We start from the raw sequence: 15,604 nt of genomic DNA, 5'->3' as shown, positions 1-15,604 counted from the left end.
TGTCTTAACTCCTAAAAATATACATGTTCCGTATATTTGTTATAACATGTTACAAGTCCTTTATATTCTACTGTGGATCAAATTCCTCCAGGGCTATGGCTCTGCTCACTAGGTGAGTAAGATAACTTCTGAAAGCTGGGTTAATTTTTCCATGTTAATGATGCACCATTTAATACACTAATAGACTCACTGAATGTTAACTGAGTAGACATCATAATGGCAATATTTCTGTAATGTTTCATTGAGTGGCTAAGTGCTATTAATGTTGGGTCTCAATGACCCTGCTCTCTTTATTCTCTGGTGCCCAGTAGTACATTCTGGGTCCAATTTTAAGAAAAACTTTATTCACACTTTACCATCCTCCCTCATATAAGCCACCATTCTATGCTATCAAATAAACTCACTTTGCATTTCAGAGTCTTGACCATTCGTTCTTTCTTTCTATTAGCATCCACTTGCCAAATAACTGATTTAAGAGAATAGAATGTATAATTGTACCAGAACCTTGGCAGCTCATTCATTATACATTTGAGCTAATATTTTATTTCTTTAGAATAATCATATAAAAACAAATTCACAAATTTCAACTGCATTCTAAAGTTACTACATTGAGGATAGACATTTTCACTGTGACAGTAATTATGAAAGTAAAGATAGCATAGAATATTCATGATAACCATTCAGTAAACATAAATCACAAGTACTATATTTCAACCCAGATGGTTAATTTACTTTCCTCATTCTCTCATGCCTGTAGAGAGAGTAAAGTCAATGAGTAATTAATTCATTGATATTATTTATTTTTATTGCATTTATCATTGTGATAGCTTTATTTTAAGTGCTCGTAAAATAGTGGAATTAGTATGTGGAGATAAAACTTTAAGATGCTATATATATATATATATATATAAGTACAAATTAGTCATCAAAATTAGTAACTATCACACTTTGCTATTTTTTTTTTTTTTGGTTTTTGGGCCACACCCGGCATTGCTCAGGGGTTACTCCTGGCTGTCTGCTCAGAAATAGCTCCTGGCAGGCACGGGGGACCATATGGGACACCAACCACCTTTGGTCCTGGATCGGCTGCTTGCAAGGCAAACGCCACTGTGCTATCTCTCCGGGCCCACACTTTGCTATTTTGATTGTTGGTGATACATATTCAAGAATTTTACATTGTATTAGAGGAAATGAGACATTAAAAGAGAATTAGAATTGGTAATATTTATTGGTAATTGATAATAATTAAAAATGGTAATTAGAATGTGTATTAACTGACTATAAGTATTGTGGATTAAAATAAAGAAGAAAAACAGTATAGGCATTCTTGGTGTTGAGGTCTTTTATTTTAAGTAGTTTTCTGTTACAATGATAAAATCTTATTTGATCAAAGCCTTTAGAGATGTACAAGTGATGTAGTTATCACAAGAGTTTATTATTATAAAAAATTTAAGATTGAGAAGATCTTTTCTATTAGTTCTCAACTCCTAAATCCAAAATGAGCATTTATAATTTTAGTACAAAATTACTATCAGTACTCTAAAATCATCCTACTTAATTATATATGAGTTCATTCATTTAGGCCTTTCCCACTTTGTTCTCACTTCCTGTGGAGGTGAATGACTGGATGAGCAGACAGGCTATTAATGAGCTGAGGTCTTTGGATGACATGGAAATTTTTATTGTCTAGGTAGCAGTTGATGGGTCACAAGGTGAGTGAGGCAGATGGCACCTGTCTCTCAATACAGGTGGAGTAGACAGTGCCTGATGCATACATATGGAAGAGCAGACACTCAGTGCAGAAGTTGGAAGAAAGCCAATTACCCAATGAATTACCACTGGAAACCTTCTCTTATTGTGGAAAATAGAAAGTTGATATCCTTTCTCTATTCTAGTAGAACCCTCAGAGATTTACAGCCTCAGAAACATGCTTTGAGAGGTAACTTCTCAAAAATTTTTCCAAAAGGAATATATTTTTGCTCTTTTTGACTAATTCAGGGTATTCCTTTACTATATATGACATTCTAAAGTTCAATTTAATTCTGCTTTTTAAAAAATTCTCTTTACAGGCATGAATTAAATAGACCTTCCTGAAAGTGAAATATAGTTATGCCTTCTTGGTCAAAGAACAATCAGATGTTATTCCTTGTAGCTTTCAAGATGCCACTAATGTACAGTCTGCTCCAAATTCAGGTTCTTGGATATCTTCCTGAATATCTGAATAGTTTTTTGCCTCCTGATCATATATTTTGTAACAATAGGTTGGTGTTTTTGTCTCAAACTTCCCCTTTTCAGGATAATTTACCATGTGTATCTCAGCAGCTCAGAAATTCCTTCTAGCCTATAGGTCTAAGGCACTGCCCTGCCCTTTTCTATGGCAGGGTGTATTTTCATAGCTTTTGGTTAAGGGCTATTCCCTTTGTTGTTTATTTTGGGTCCACAGGCAGTGATGATCAATGTTAACACCCTTATTCTTCACTCAGGATTCACTTGTGGCAGGCGTTGGGGGATCATATGTGATACCAGGAATTAAACCCTGATTGACTGTGTGTAAGTCAAGAGCATTAATTGTTGTATTCTCTCTCCAGGACCTAGTCTGTTACTTTTTATTCAGTAGCTGGATTCTTTTTCTAAAGATAATTGTTGAATTATCCTGTGACTTTTCCAATAGGATTCTGTATTTAATTTTTTTTTAATTTTGCAGTGATGAAGAAAGTATACTGTACCATCTCTTCCTGGTTGATCATATTGACACCATGTTTTTCCTTTGGACTTATTGTCTTGACTAAGATATAAGTTCTGATTTTGGTTTCTCATTCTCATTCTGGATTTACTTCCCTTTTTACTATTTCTGAGAAATGTAGTTGTTTTCAGATTTACACTTGCCAAGTATGACTGAGTGTGACCTGACCTGACTCTGCCACACTGCTTGGCAGTTTGACAAATGAAAAGTTTAACGGTCCTTTTGAAGAAAGGCTGGGAGTGATTTTTTTATGCTTCTATTTTAAAATCATACTTTCTTATATATAGCAAGAGTTTTCTTTTAAAATTAAGCCCTGTACAAGGAAATTGTATAAAATTTATCATTCTCTTTTTTATCACTTTAGATTGGAATGTGTCACTTACATGCATGTTAAAGCCTGAAAGGCTAAGAGGAAAATCCTATTTTTTCTCTTCATGAGATTTCTAGTCCATGCACTGTCATGGTTAACAGCTGCAATTCTGAACCTCTGAAGGTGCAATATGATTAGATGTTTGAAATTTCAAGATATGACTTATAAAGACGACACATTTGGACAATTTTAGCACATTGCTTTTATTTCGAGTGTTATTTCCCCCTCTTTGAAAGACAGTAGGTAGAAAAAGAAGGAAGTTAAATCTTTGTATGTCAGAAATTGATTCAATAAAGTTGGTGAAGTTTTTTAAAACTAGTGGAAAGTAACTGGTCTGAAAAATTTCTTTCTACCTTTTCCCCTTTTCTTTTCTTGTATTTTCCTTCTCTTCCCTTGTCTTTCCTTTAATTTTCTACTTGTATTTTTTATTTTCTTTTAGGCTTTGGGTCACGCATAGTGCACTTGCCTTGTATATATATGAGGTTCTCAGTTCATGTCTAGTATCACACATTTACATATACAAAAAAGAAACAAAATAAAGAAAAAATAGGATATGACAATCTGGTATGTTAGAGTTAAATCCGTATTTTCCATCTTCCTTTTGGTGAAAATTTCTTTGTTTACCACCATTCTCTCCTGAAAATGTTATAAGAATTATGTTTACCCTGTTTCCTACCCTCTGACATAGGAGAAACAAAGTCCAAGACTCAGATACTTTCTCTAATTCACAAACTTGACCCCAATATTTTGGACTTTTATTTTAGGATGTACTGGAGAGGAAGTTAAACACATATTTTACAAAGTTTAACAATAAAAACAATCTGCTAACTCAATGTTTTTGTTTCAGTAGCAGAGTATTTGTCAGCATTATGTCAAAAATATAAAATAATATAAAAGTAGTTTTATAGATAATTTGTGTATAATATCCTAGTAATGTCTAAGGAAAGTGGTAACATTAATCCAAATTAAAGTATTACCATAATGTCTTGGTTATATGGAATTACTTTGTTAGCATTTTATTGGTCATCATTGATGATCTCTTTCTATTGTATTTATATTTAACAATGATTAAGTACCATGATATACTGGCAGAATAATATAATAAAGGCTCAGAAATTGTTCCTCCTCAGTGATCTTATAAACTTGCCTCATGCATGTGAGCTTTTTCCATATATTTTTTTAGTATGGGCTATGAAACAGTTTGCATTATTATTGCTCATAAATTCTGCCCAGATGAGATTAGTTTTATAGATGTAGGATCAATAATACTTGAACACATTTGTAGTTGTGTACTGCCCAATATTGCTCATTAATGGCTTTAAAAGAATCATTGCATTTTGCTAGAAGCAAAGATAATGAGCCATTGATTATCCCTGCACAGCACAATTTAGAGCCTATTTTATTTTTAATGCAACATTAAATTAATTTGTAAAAGATCAGAAGCATTGCTTTATTTCCAAGCTGTGATTAAACAGTTATTGAACTTTTCATAGTGAACATTAATCAATTCTCATCTCTTCTGATCTCTGAGTACTTAGGAAATAAAGATGAATAGCCTGGGATCACCTGCACTTCTTATAAAGCAGCCAACCCAGAAAAGAAAAATATCCCTCTGAGACTCAGCTCTGAGATGAGATCTCTCACAAGTATTCTTGCCTATGGCATTTTTTTCTTTACAATCAAATTGGAAGAGTGTTGGAGGTCAATGAGTGAGAGTAGACATTTTATAAGTGTTTTGTAAAAGCTCTTTATATGTATGTAAGGTATACATGAATCAGAGTTTCTGTTTTGCATAGGTATGTAATTTACCCATCTTCCCCTAATCCTATATGATGGAGTAACTTTTTGAGGAAACTTTTAAGACATGTTGAAGATCTGAATGACTTCATAGTTTCTAATTTATAGCCTTTTGAAATCTTCTATTATTTCTATTATTGGCTAAATTGGTTATGAATTGCATATTAAAATGAGATCATTGTGGCAAAGTGCCAAGGACACCACAATAATCTTCAGGTTCATTGATTTTAAAAAAATAAATGATTTATGTCTTTAATAAAGCAATCTATAGTGGAGCATTAGGGAGAAATAATTGGGAAATGAAACAGGGTGGAAGAAGGTGCTACGTAGATTTAGATGTCATGGCCTTTGATTAGAATTTAATAGAACTTTGATACAGAAGAAATGGCTGTTGTCTCAGGGAATGAACAGGAAATAGAACTTTCTTAAGTATAATGGAAAGGACATAGAGGTACTGAAAGTTACAAGCAGACATACCTACTAAGTGAAAAACAAGTTCTGTAATAGTTGGACTAAGAAAACTATCTTGTAGGGGTTAGAGAGTTTAAAAAATAGTGTTTAAAGGGTATAATGGATCAGGCAATAGTTATGTTGAGTGTAGATATAGTAGATTTTGATTCGAACAACTGGTCAAAGTTCAGTAATTGAGAATTCAGTGGGAAGTTATCATCTCATAAGTATATCCAGAGAGTTAATAAAAAATAATGACCTTTGTATTTGCATCTATAGTATCAGAATAGATTTATAGTTTAATGTAAAATCTGAATGAATTTGGTGCTGACTTTCACCCATTATCACATATTCACTGTTAATAATATATTTCTGAATATCTAAATTGATAATCTTGATAATTGGAACCTGGAGAAAATTTAACCATACAGCTAGCTATGCTTAATTTTATTCTATTTAAAATAACTACATTATTACTGACATATAACTTATTGCAATAAAATGGAAAATTTAAGTGTGTCATTAAGGAATTTTAGCAAATGCATACTATGTAAGGACTATCAAAACCAACAGGGTGATTTCCATGACATCTGATAATTCTTACTACTGTAATGCTTTTTTATCATTTTAATTACTTTTGCCTTTTCTAGAATGTGTTAAGTATGGATTTACAGAATTACAATACTTTTTCATGGATGTCTTAATTCAGCATAATGTTTTTTTTTATAGATATCTTAATTCGACAATTGGTACTCATAATTTGTTCTTTCTTATTGCTCAGTAGTATTTTACTATCCAAATATCACACAGTTTGGTTGTATTCTTGATATATTTTTGAAATATTTTAGTGATCATTAGCAGAATTACTTTAAACTTTTATATTTTTTGTGAACAAATATTTTATTACTAATACATAGAGGCAAGTATATTCCGAATGGTATTGCTGGGTCATAAGTTGAGGCTATGGTTAACTTTGTGAGCAGCAAAGCACTGTTTCTCACAGTGGTCATATATGCTACCTTTCCCTCAACAAAGAGGGTCTTCCATGTGTTTCTCTCTCCTGGCTCATTTGTTTCCGAAGGTTTTTTTTATTATTGTTGTTTTGTTTTTTTGTTTTGGGACCATACCTGGCAGCACTCAGGGGATGGGGTTATTCTTGACTCTGAGCTCATAAATCACTCTTGGCAGGTTTGGGGAACCATATGGGATGCTGGGAATAAAACCCAGGTTGGCAAGGCAAATGCCCTACCCACTGTACTATTGCTCTGGCCCAGAGGTTATATTTTGAAAGACCTCTCTCATTTGGTATTTTCAAATTTGTTTCTCTATCTCTATCATTCTGTCTCTGTGTCCCTCTCATTCCCTAAGGAACACTTTGCTGCTTAGACGTAGCATCTAAAAATGTTTGTGTGAATAGAGTGTGTGTGAATAGAGTTTTTAGACTCAGTTTTTTTCCTGAAGCAACATAGTTTTATTTAAATTTATCTAGGAATGAATGAAGGTAGAGAAACAGAAGTTTGTGTTCAAGAGCGAACACAGGCTTTTGCAGAATAGAAATAAGCAATCAAAAATCCATAGAGAAAAGCAGAAAGTTAAGTATTCAAGGCAGAACATGGGTTATTTCATTTATCAGAAAGCAGGCCACAGAGAGAATAGGACACAAAACTGACCAATTTTTGAGTTGAGTAGGAGAAAAAGAAAGACAAGGATCCAAATTGTAGACTAGTATCTTAGTTAAAGATGAGTTAAAAGTGTGAAGGTGCTGAACAGCTGGGGAAATGTGAAAATTGTGCTGCTTTGGTGGAATTACATACTCCAAATAAGGGAAAGTAGGGTCCTAAAATTACAAAAGTGTGTGATTTTAAATTATTTCCCTAGTCCAGTTCTGGACAATAGGTCATCTGATTAAGTAAGGTTCATGAATGATAGTAAAGGGATACATCATTACTCTGTATGTGATGGGGAATGTTATGATATATCAATATAATAATGATGAAACTAGAATAAAATCTATAAATAGGAAGCTATAATGTACAGTGATAGTTAATAGAAGGCATACTGAAGATTGACTATCTTGGGGGTGTGGACTATTGTGAATCATTTCCTTGAACAATCCTATAGAAAAAAAGGCATAATTAGATATATAAAGAGAGATGAAAAGAACACCTAAAGATATATATTAAACAGTGGTTCATTAAAGAATTTAAGTGAATCACCTAAGAGGAAAACAATAGAAGTTTGAGGAGGAGCTTAGTATTTATAGATTCAGGATATAGGGCTATAAAGTAAAAATATTTGCATCAGCAAAGGAAAACATAAAACCACTGAACTTGTTTACCCTTAAACCACATATTTGCTAGCATTTTTTTCAAGAATAAGGAGATTCTTGAATCCAGACCCCAGTTATTGGGTGGTAAAAGAATTTACCAGGAGAGTTAAGTGGTTTAGTAGAGCAAAGTCAGTTTATTGAAAGAGAGTACACTGGTCAGACTGCCAAAGGGAGAGACTTGTTTGACATTCTTAGAGACACTTTTTATATGGACAGCTTCAGGTGGGAAACTTCTCCTTTATATAGATTAGTTTGTCATGAAAGAAGGTAAGAGGAAACATGTACTCAGGTTTTGGGAGAAATTAAATGGCATATAAAATATTCTAAACCAATCACATAAAAATATATATAAATAATGTGAATCAACCTGAGCTGTTCTAAATCAGTCAGATAGAGGTAATATATATATATATATATATATATATATATATATATATATATATATATATATTATAATCCTATTCTGTAAAGGGTAGAATTCTAAGAACTTAGGTGGCAAAGACATAGGATGTATGTCTTTTTGGGTCAAATTGGCAAGAAATTGTGCTGATGCTAGTTTGAGGAACTATGATGCAGATTGAAACAATGGTGGGGCTTCTGGAGCTGTCTGAGCAGAACTGATTATCTTACCAAGTAGGGTTTCAGCCTGAAGGCCTTTGAAATGAAACTTTAAGCTCAGCATCATTTAGGGGACTTTTGCTAAACCACTTTACTTTCTATACCAATTAAAGTATACTTTGTTATAAGAACACTGATCATAGAAGAGTATATATGTGCATAGTTATTTTCATTATCAAATTACATTATCAAATCAGGGAGATTAGAAAATTATTTATCTCAGTTTGCTTCATGTATTTTTAGGAAATTTATCTCTTGAATCTTTCAGGATTGAGATAGTCAGGTAGTAGGTTTCAGGGAGTCATAAGACCAAGAAATGCTTGGGAAGATAAACATATGACTCAGTTGTGCACTTTGCTATGAATATAAAACAGAGATGTCCTATGGACAAGGTAATTTTGGAACTATATGTTCTAAAATATAGTTTCTTTTTAACTTGTAGGCTATACAGGAATTATAAAATTCTTAGTTTTGACATATTACTAGCTATCATTTTGAATCTAAGATTATTGTTTGAACTGCTACAGAGCTTTGCACAAGAATTTGATTTATTTGTCTTATACCTAAACTAAAATAAACTTGGTATTAGACTTCTGCTTAAGTTAGCTGAATTAATTCTGCTTTAATTCAAGTTCATCTCTGTAGTGGAAAATGATAGGCATTATTGAGTTCTGTTACACATTTAATAAGGAATGTACATTTCTCATCCTTGCGGGAGCAATTTAATACACTGCAGAGCCTGTCAAAATTCAATTCAAGGTTGAATGACTAATGCATAAAAGTCAATTCCATATCCTATCATAGATAAAGCCAGTTATTTCTTTTTATCAAGTAGATGGGAATGTTATTTGGTTTTCTATTTGCAAAGGGTTGAGACTTCAGGTTTTGCTAAGTTAGGGATGGGAGTACATGTGGGGGAAACTCAGACATTTTAGGAGTAGAGGCTGTCTATAGAAATGAATTCATTGTTTTTACTTGATCACTTTTCCTTTGTGCAGATATAATTTCCATAGCCTATATAGAAAAGAACAAATTCATCACAAAGCCAGTAATAGGGGAAAATGAGAGGTTTATTTGTTTTCTTTTGGGGGCACATCTGGCAGTGCTCAGGGGTTACTCCTGTCCTGAGCTCAGAAATTACTCCTGGCAGGCTTGGAGGACCAAATAAGATGCCAGGGATCAAACTCAGGTCAGCCATGTGCAGGAAAAATGCTCTACCTCTATGCTATTGCACTGGCCCTAATGAGAGGTTTTTAAAGACTATCTTCTATTGATGAAGCAATAATCCCAATTTATATTTATATGTACAAGCATTTATGTTTGCACGTGAGTGCAAATACATAAGCATGTCACAGGTCCTAAATTTGCAGTCAACTACTTGATAACCATTTACAGAGAACCTACTGGATTTTGTTCTGGATGCTGAGAGTATAGGAAAGAACTCAGACACAAATCCTCCCCCTATACAGCTAATAATTAGTGGAGGGAGAAGAATACATAAAAATATCAGAGAGGAAAAACATAGTAAATACTAATAAGTATATTACATTCCATGAGACATGGTGCTAAATGCCATGAAGAGAAATAAGACAAGAGGTAGTGGTAGGGGATACCTGAGATAAAATCATTAGGGCTGGCTAAAGGGAGCTACAGTGAATTTTTTTGTGGTGATGGTGGTAGCAAATAAACCTTAAGAGTAGGCATGATTGGGGATCACAAGTGGGGTGACTGGAGCAAAGGGGGTAATAGGCTTAGCAGGAAATGAGATCAGAGAAATAACAGAGGTCTAAAAGCTAAAAGATTACCTAGGTGGTGAAAGGACTGCTCTATGTTTATCTCTGTGTGATGCTGGATGTTACCTATTGGGGAGAATGACCGTATATAACCTGAGGCTTTATTGCTAAAATCTAAAGCCTTGGTTCTAAAGCAAATATTGAGCACTTGCTGAAAAAGAATACAGCAGACTGTTTGTAATGTTACCTTGGTTGATGTGCCCATACAGTTTTCAGTAGTCAATTTAATGCAGAGAAACACCTCCTCAACATCCATAAGATTAACACAGAAGATTTAACAAATAATACAGTGGGCGAGTGCATGCTTTGCAAGCAGGAGGCCTAAATTCAATTCCAATGCACTAGCCCCTGCGAATCTCCAGAGTGACCCTGGCAACACACAGGAAGTAGCCTTTGAGAACTGCTCTGTATGGTCTAAAACCAAAACTGATATATGAGAAGATTCATGTACTTGCTAACTCGGCAATCGTCTTGGCTGGGAAAAGGAAGACAACTCTCAAGAGCAGAAGGACAAGGGAGCAGGCAGGGAGTTCATTAGGTCTCAGAGTCACAGTCTCGGGCTTTGAAAAAGTCTCACTGTTAGGGTCAAGATAAATCCATTGTTCTCTTTGATCTGGAGGTCTTCCTGGTGGCTGCAAGCTCTGTCACTGGGGTTTCTGAAGACTCATCAGAACCTATTACAAGATGCTGCTGTCTCTGCCACTTTCTTCTTTGACAATTTTGGGAGGTAGCTCCATTGCTGTTGCTATGTCCTTGTTTAATAAAACTACCAGTGGGGCTTTGGTTCTATTATCAGTCCCTGAACAATTTGAACTAGATGATACCTAAACTGAGGAGTAATGTGATGCCTATCCATTTATGAAGAACTCCTTTCCTCCAAAATAATCTCCATTTCATACTTTCAGCATTCCACTCATTAGGTACATTTCTTCTTCTCCGGATGTTGTGTGTTTATTTAACTAATTAAATAATGATTTTTGTTGTTTTTCAGGAATCACTCTTGACAGTATCTAGGGGCAGATATGGAACACCAGGGATTGAATCTGGGGTGGGTCACATGCTCTGTACTATCATACAGGCCCATGGAATACCAGGGATAGAATCTGGGGTTGGTCACATGCTCTGTACTATGATACTGTCAGGCGCTTATTTTATTTACTTTGCCGGTAAATCTATTTGTTCAAATACTTATCCAATTGTGTATTAATTTTTTGCATATGCAAAATGTTCTTAGGACAGATTCAAGGCAACATTTATTTCAAAGCATTTAATTATTTTTTCTCAAAGAGTAGTATAGAATCTCAGAAAAGATACACAAAGGAAACAAGTGCTATTGTTTTTTGAAACATTTCTCATAAAATGTACAGAATATTTTGAAGTAAGCAGGAAAATCATCTAAATAATAATGTTCAGAGCAGCACACCAAACAATCATATAGTTCACTAGTAGAGGTACGAAGGAGTTGTTCAACATTTTTCATGAGACAATAAAATAATTTTTTATTGAGACATATAAAATATAAGTTTTTGACAGTTGTATTTCAGTTACATAGGACAATAAATTAGGGTTGTTCCCACCACCAGTGTTGACCTCCCTCCACCACAGTTACCAGCATGCATCCCATAACTCCACCCTTAGACCCCTGGATTACTAGTGTAACAGGTCCATTTTGTGTATAGCTTGTTATTGTTTGGGCCTTTTGATTCTACTGTCATTTTAATTACTTTGGGTTTTTAGGGCTGATCATTTTTTATTTCCACTTAATGCTCCTGAGACTGCTTAGTTCCTGGGTCTGATCCACCTTTTTTATTTTCCTTTTCTAAGTTTGTAGGAAGACATATAAATATGAGGGAGAACAAGATGATTCATATACTATGGTTCTATAAAAAGGTGGTGACCCCTATCCAGAAGCTATAAATATAAATAAAATAAAATGGGGGCATATGTGGCATATTTTTGCATAGGTTCAGTAAATACTGGGGAAATTAGAAAGAACATTTCCTTGGTCTAAAAGATACAAGGTGTCTCTACTCTTGAACATGCTAGGCATGTTCGTTGTCAAACCCCAAGGTCTTTTTTTATAGTCCCAGGAAAAGTTCACCTCACTCATGGTTGTCAAAGTTAGTCTTCTGTAATTAGAGATCTTGGTTATGCACAGATCTTAGGGCAAAGCCTAGGATAAAGTCTTTTTTGTGGTCCCAGGTAAAGTTTTGCTCAGTTGAGGTTGTCATAGTCAGTCTTCTTTAATTAGTGATCTTGGTTTTTGCACAGATCCTAGGATGGAGGGTCTTCAGATTTCATCTCACCCTTAGGTGGTGAGGTGGGGAAACTTGCTGTTAGATCAAGTTGTTGCTTCTTCTTCATCGTCAGGGTGTCATATAAATCTACCTGGTGCAAGTTGGTGCCAGAGCAGTATTAAAGGCTCCCTGGGAGGAGTTTGATTTCTGGTGCTGGTGCAGGGATCTGTGCCAGTTCTAAGGTTGGGATCTAGGAATCCGGGTTGGATGGTTTATGTCTGATCACATGAGGTCTAAGTCAAGTCTCCATGACGATTGCTCAGGGTGAAAGGTGCCCCTGCATTATAAAACTCATGAGTTCTTATCCCTATTAGATAAGAACTTTCTTCTATACATAAGATTTTCCCATTTTAGTGTGCCTATGCAGAAAAAAATAATGCAGATTATATTATTGGTGCATTTGGGGTAAAAATAACAAGCTATACAATCTCTGTGGCCTGGTTTTAACTTGAGTTCTTATCCCAAGCTAGACTTTTATACTAGAATTTCCTGCTAAGCAGAACCAAAACAGCATCCACTCAAAAAAAAAGTGACAGGGGGGCCTACCTCTCTATATGAAAGTAAACACTAAGAGTTATAACTATTAATTATACATTAATAGTAATGTAAACATACAAAGAAAATATAGATATCTCCATTAAGTCTTTTGAGATAGTATGAGGGGGGATACAATCATGGAAGGCATTTTTAAAAGGGGCATTAACAGATCCAGATTTAAAATAGGTGAGATTCCTAAAGCATTTTAGAGGCAAGGAAGAAAGTGAAATTCCAGAGTGAAAAAATGAAAGGAGATCCATGAAGAAAATTGGAAGTCAGGACATTTGGAATGGGAGCTTAATGAAAGTGATGATTTAGTAATTTAACTGTCCTCACTGCAGCACTGTCTGGGGATTTGATGTGGGAAGCCACTGACTGAATCAATGGTGTGATATAATATAAAGTGATATTGTAACAGTCTGGATGCAAACTCAGCAGGCATGTCTAGCACAATATTTAAGTAAAAGGAAGGTGTAAAATTCAGTGTGACATTGTTAGAAGTGAGGAGACAGGGTGGAACTGGACATGGGAACAGAGAGGGGGTTCTATTAAAGGGAAGGAGAGGGAGAATAAGAGTGAAGAAAACTGGAATTAGGTGACAAAATTAAAAAGGTAGAATAAGACTAAAACTTTATATTTATCATTGACTCCTCTCTATTCTATTTTACAGCCAATATAGATCACATGTAACCTATGCTCAAAGTTGAACCAAATGGTCCTAACTCTTGTATCTACTTTATATTAGTAATTACTTTTTGGATTCCTGTTTTCTGCCCTGCATGATACAGTCATAGTCATCTTCCAGAGTAGGGTTTTCAATCCTGAACACTAGGTAGAATTTGGGTCTTACTGTTTTGGGAATAGAATGAAGTTTAGTTGCATTCCTGGTTCTTACTCACTAGATGGCAGTAGCACACCTCCCTGTTAAAATTCTTGTAGTCAAAAAGGTCTCCAGATTGGTGGTGTTGGGGAAAATAAACCCGGTTCAGAACCACTGAGGTAGAATAATTACTTAAAAGTGCAAGTCACTCTGACAACATATATACTAAAACTGGAATGACACAGAGAAAATTAGCATAGCTCTTGCACAAAGATGACATGCAAATTTGTGAAGCATTCCTTCCTTCCTTTATTTATTTTTTTAATAGTTAAAGAGTCTTTTACTAAAGAAAAACAAGCCTCCACTGGGCGTAGTAAAATACTTAAAAAATAAGGTGTAGAAGGAAAGAGAATAATATTGGAATTTTAAAGAATAACTTTGAAATTTTCTTTCTTTAGGTTTAAGTGGAATATAAAGTTCCAATTCTAGATGTAAACTTTATGGTAATTTTCAAACAAAACTACTGGAAAGATAAAGCAAGAAGCAAATAGAACCTGAGTACTAAATAAAGGACAAAGTGGAAAAAAAATTCTAAAAAACTAAAAATTGAAGACATGTTGCATAAATACCTTGATCTCATAGAGGAGAGTGTCAGTATTCTTTTTTCTCAGGTATATATATATATATATATATATATATATATATATATATATATATATATGACTTAAGTAATATACAAATATATTTTTTATTTTTTCACTAAATTTTATGGACCAATATCACCAATTAAAAGGCATAAAGTGGCAATTTAGATCAGAAAACAAATCCTCAGAGAGGCAATTCTTTTGTCTGTGAAGGCAGGTGGGAGGGGTCTGGCCCTGCTGTGAGATTGGCAACTGGGAGAGACCAAGGGGACCTGTTGGCTTTGTGTGTTTTTCTCTTCTCTTCTCTTCTCTTCTCTTCTCTTCTCTTCTCTTCTCTTCTCTTCTCTTCTCTTCTCTTCTCTTCTCTTCTCTTCTCTCCTCTCCTCTCCTCTCCTCTCCTCTCCTCTCCTCTCCTCTCCTCTCCTCTCCTCTCCTCTCCTCTCCTCTCCTCTCCTCTCCTCTCCTCTCCTCTCCTCTCCTCTCCTCTCCTCTCCTCTCCTCTCCTCTCCTCTCCTCTCCTCTCCTCTCCTCTCCTCTCCTCTCCTCTCCTCTCCTCTCCCTCCCCTCCCCTCCCCTCCCCTCCCCTCCCCTCCCCTCCCCTCCCCTCCCCTCCCCTCCCCTCCCCTCCCCTCCCCTCCCCTCCCCTCCCCTCCCCTCCCCTCCCCTCCCCTCCCCTCCCCTCCCCTCCCCTCCCCTCCCCTCCCCTCCCCTCCCCTCCCCTCCCCTCCCCTCCCCTCCCCTCCCCTCTCCTCCCCTCTCCTCCCCTCTCCTCCCCTCTCCTCTCCTCTCCTCTCCTCTCCTCTCCTCTCCTCTCCTCTCCTCTCCTCTCCTCTCCTCTCCTCTCCTCTCCTCTCCTCTCCTCTCCTCTCCTCTCCTCTCCTCTCCTCTCCTCTCCTCTCCTCTCCTCTCCTCTCCCCTGAAGCTCTACTGAGAGGGTCAGGAAGGGCCCAGGAAAAAACTGTCTCCTGAAGCTACTCAGGCCAAAAAGCCAAGAATGACCGAGTGAGTGAAAACTGGCTACCAGAGGCACCACGCAGAGAGGTGAATCTTTTGTCTGTGAAAAGGAGGGAGGGGTCTGGCCCTGCTCTGAGATTGGTGACTGGGAGAGGCAGAGGGGACTTGTTGGCTTTGCATGTTTCTTTTCTCTTCTCCTGAAGCTCTCCTGAGAGGGCCAGGAAGGGCCCAGCAAAAAGTGTCTCCTAGAGG

At 36.0% G+C, this 15,604-nt stretch overlaps 1 non-coding gene across 1 annotated transcript; it reads left to right on the top strand.

Annotated features, from left to right (window-relative positions):
* The first annotated feature begins 13,956 nt into the window (after positions 1-13,956).
* On the top strand, positions 13,957-14,062 carry LOC126002352 (U6 spliceosomal RNA). The gene has a single exon (XR_007493086.1). It is a non-coding gene; the product is annotated as a U6 spliceosomal RNA (small nuclear RNA).
* Positions 14,063-15,604: the final 1,542 nt, after the last annotated feature.

Source organism: Suncus etruscus, chromosome 2 (genome assembly GCF_024139225.1).
Source record: "Suncus etruscus isolate mSunEtr1 chromosome 2, mSunEtr1.pri.cur, whole genome shotgun sequence".
NCBI classification, from domain to species: Eukaryota; Metazoa; Chordata; class Mammalia; order Eulipotyphla; family Soricidae; genus Suncus; species Suncus etruscus.
This window is presented reverse-complemented; position numbering and strand designations above follow the sequence as displayed.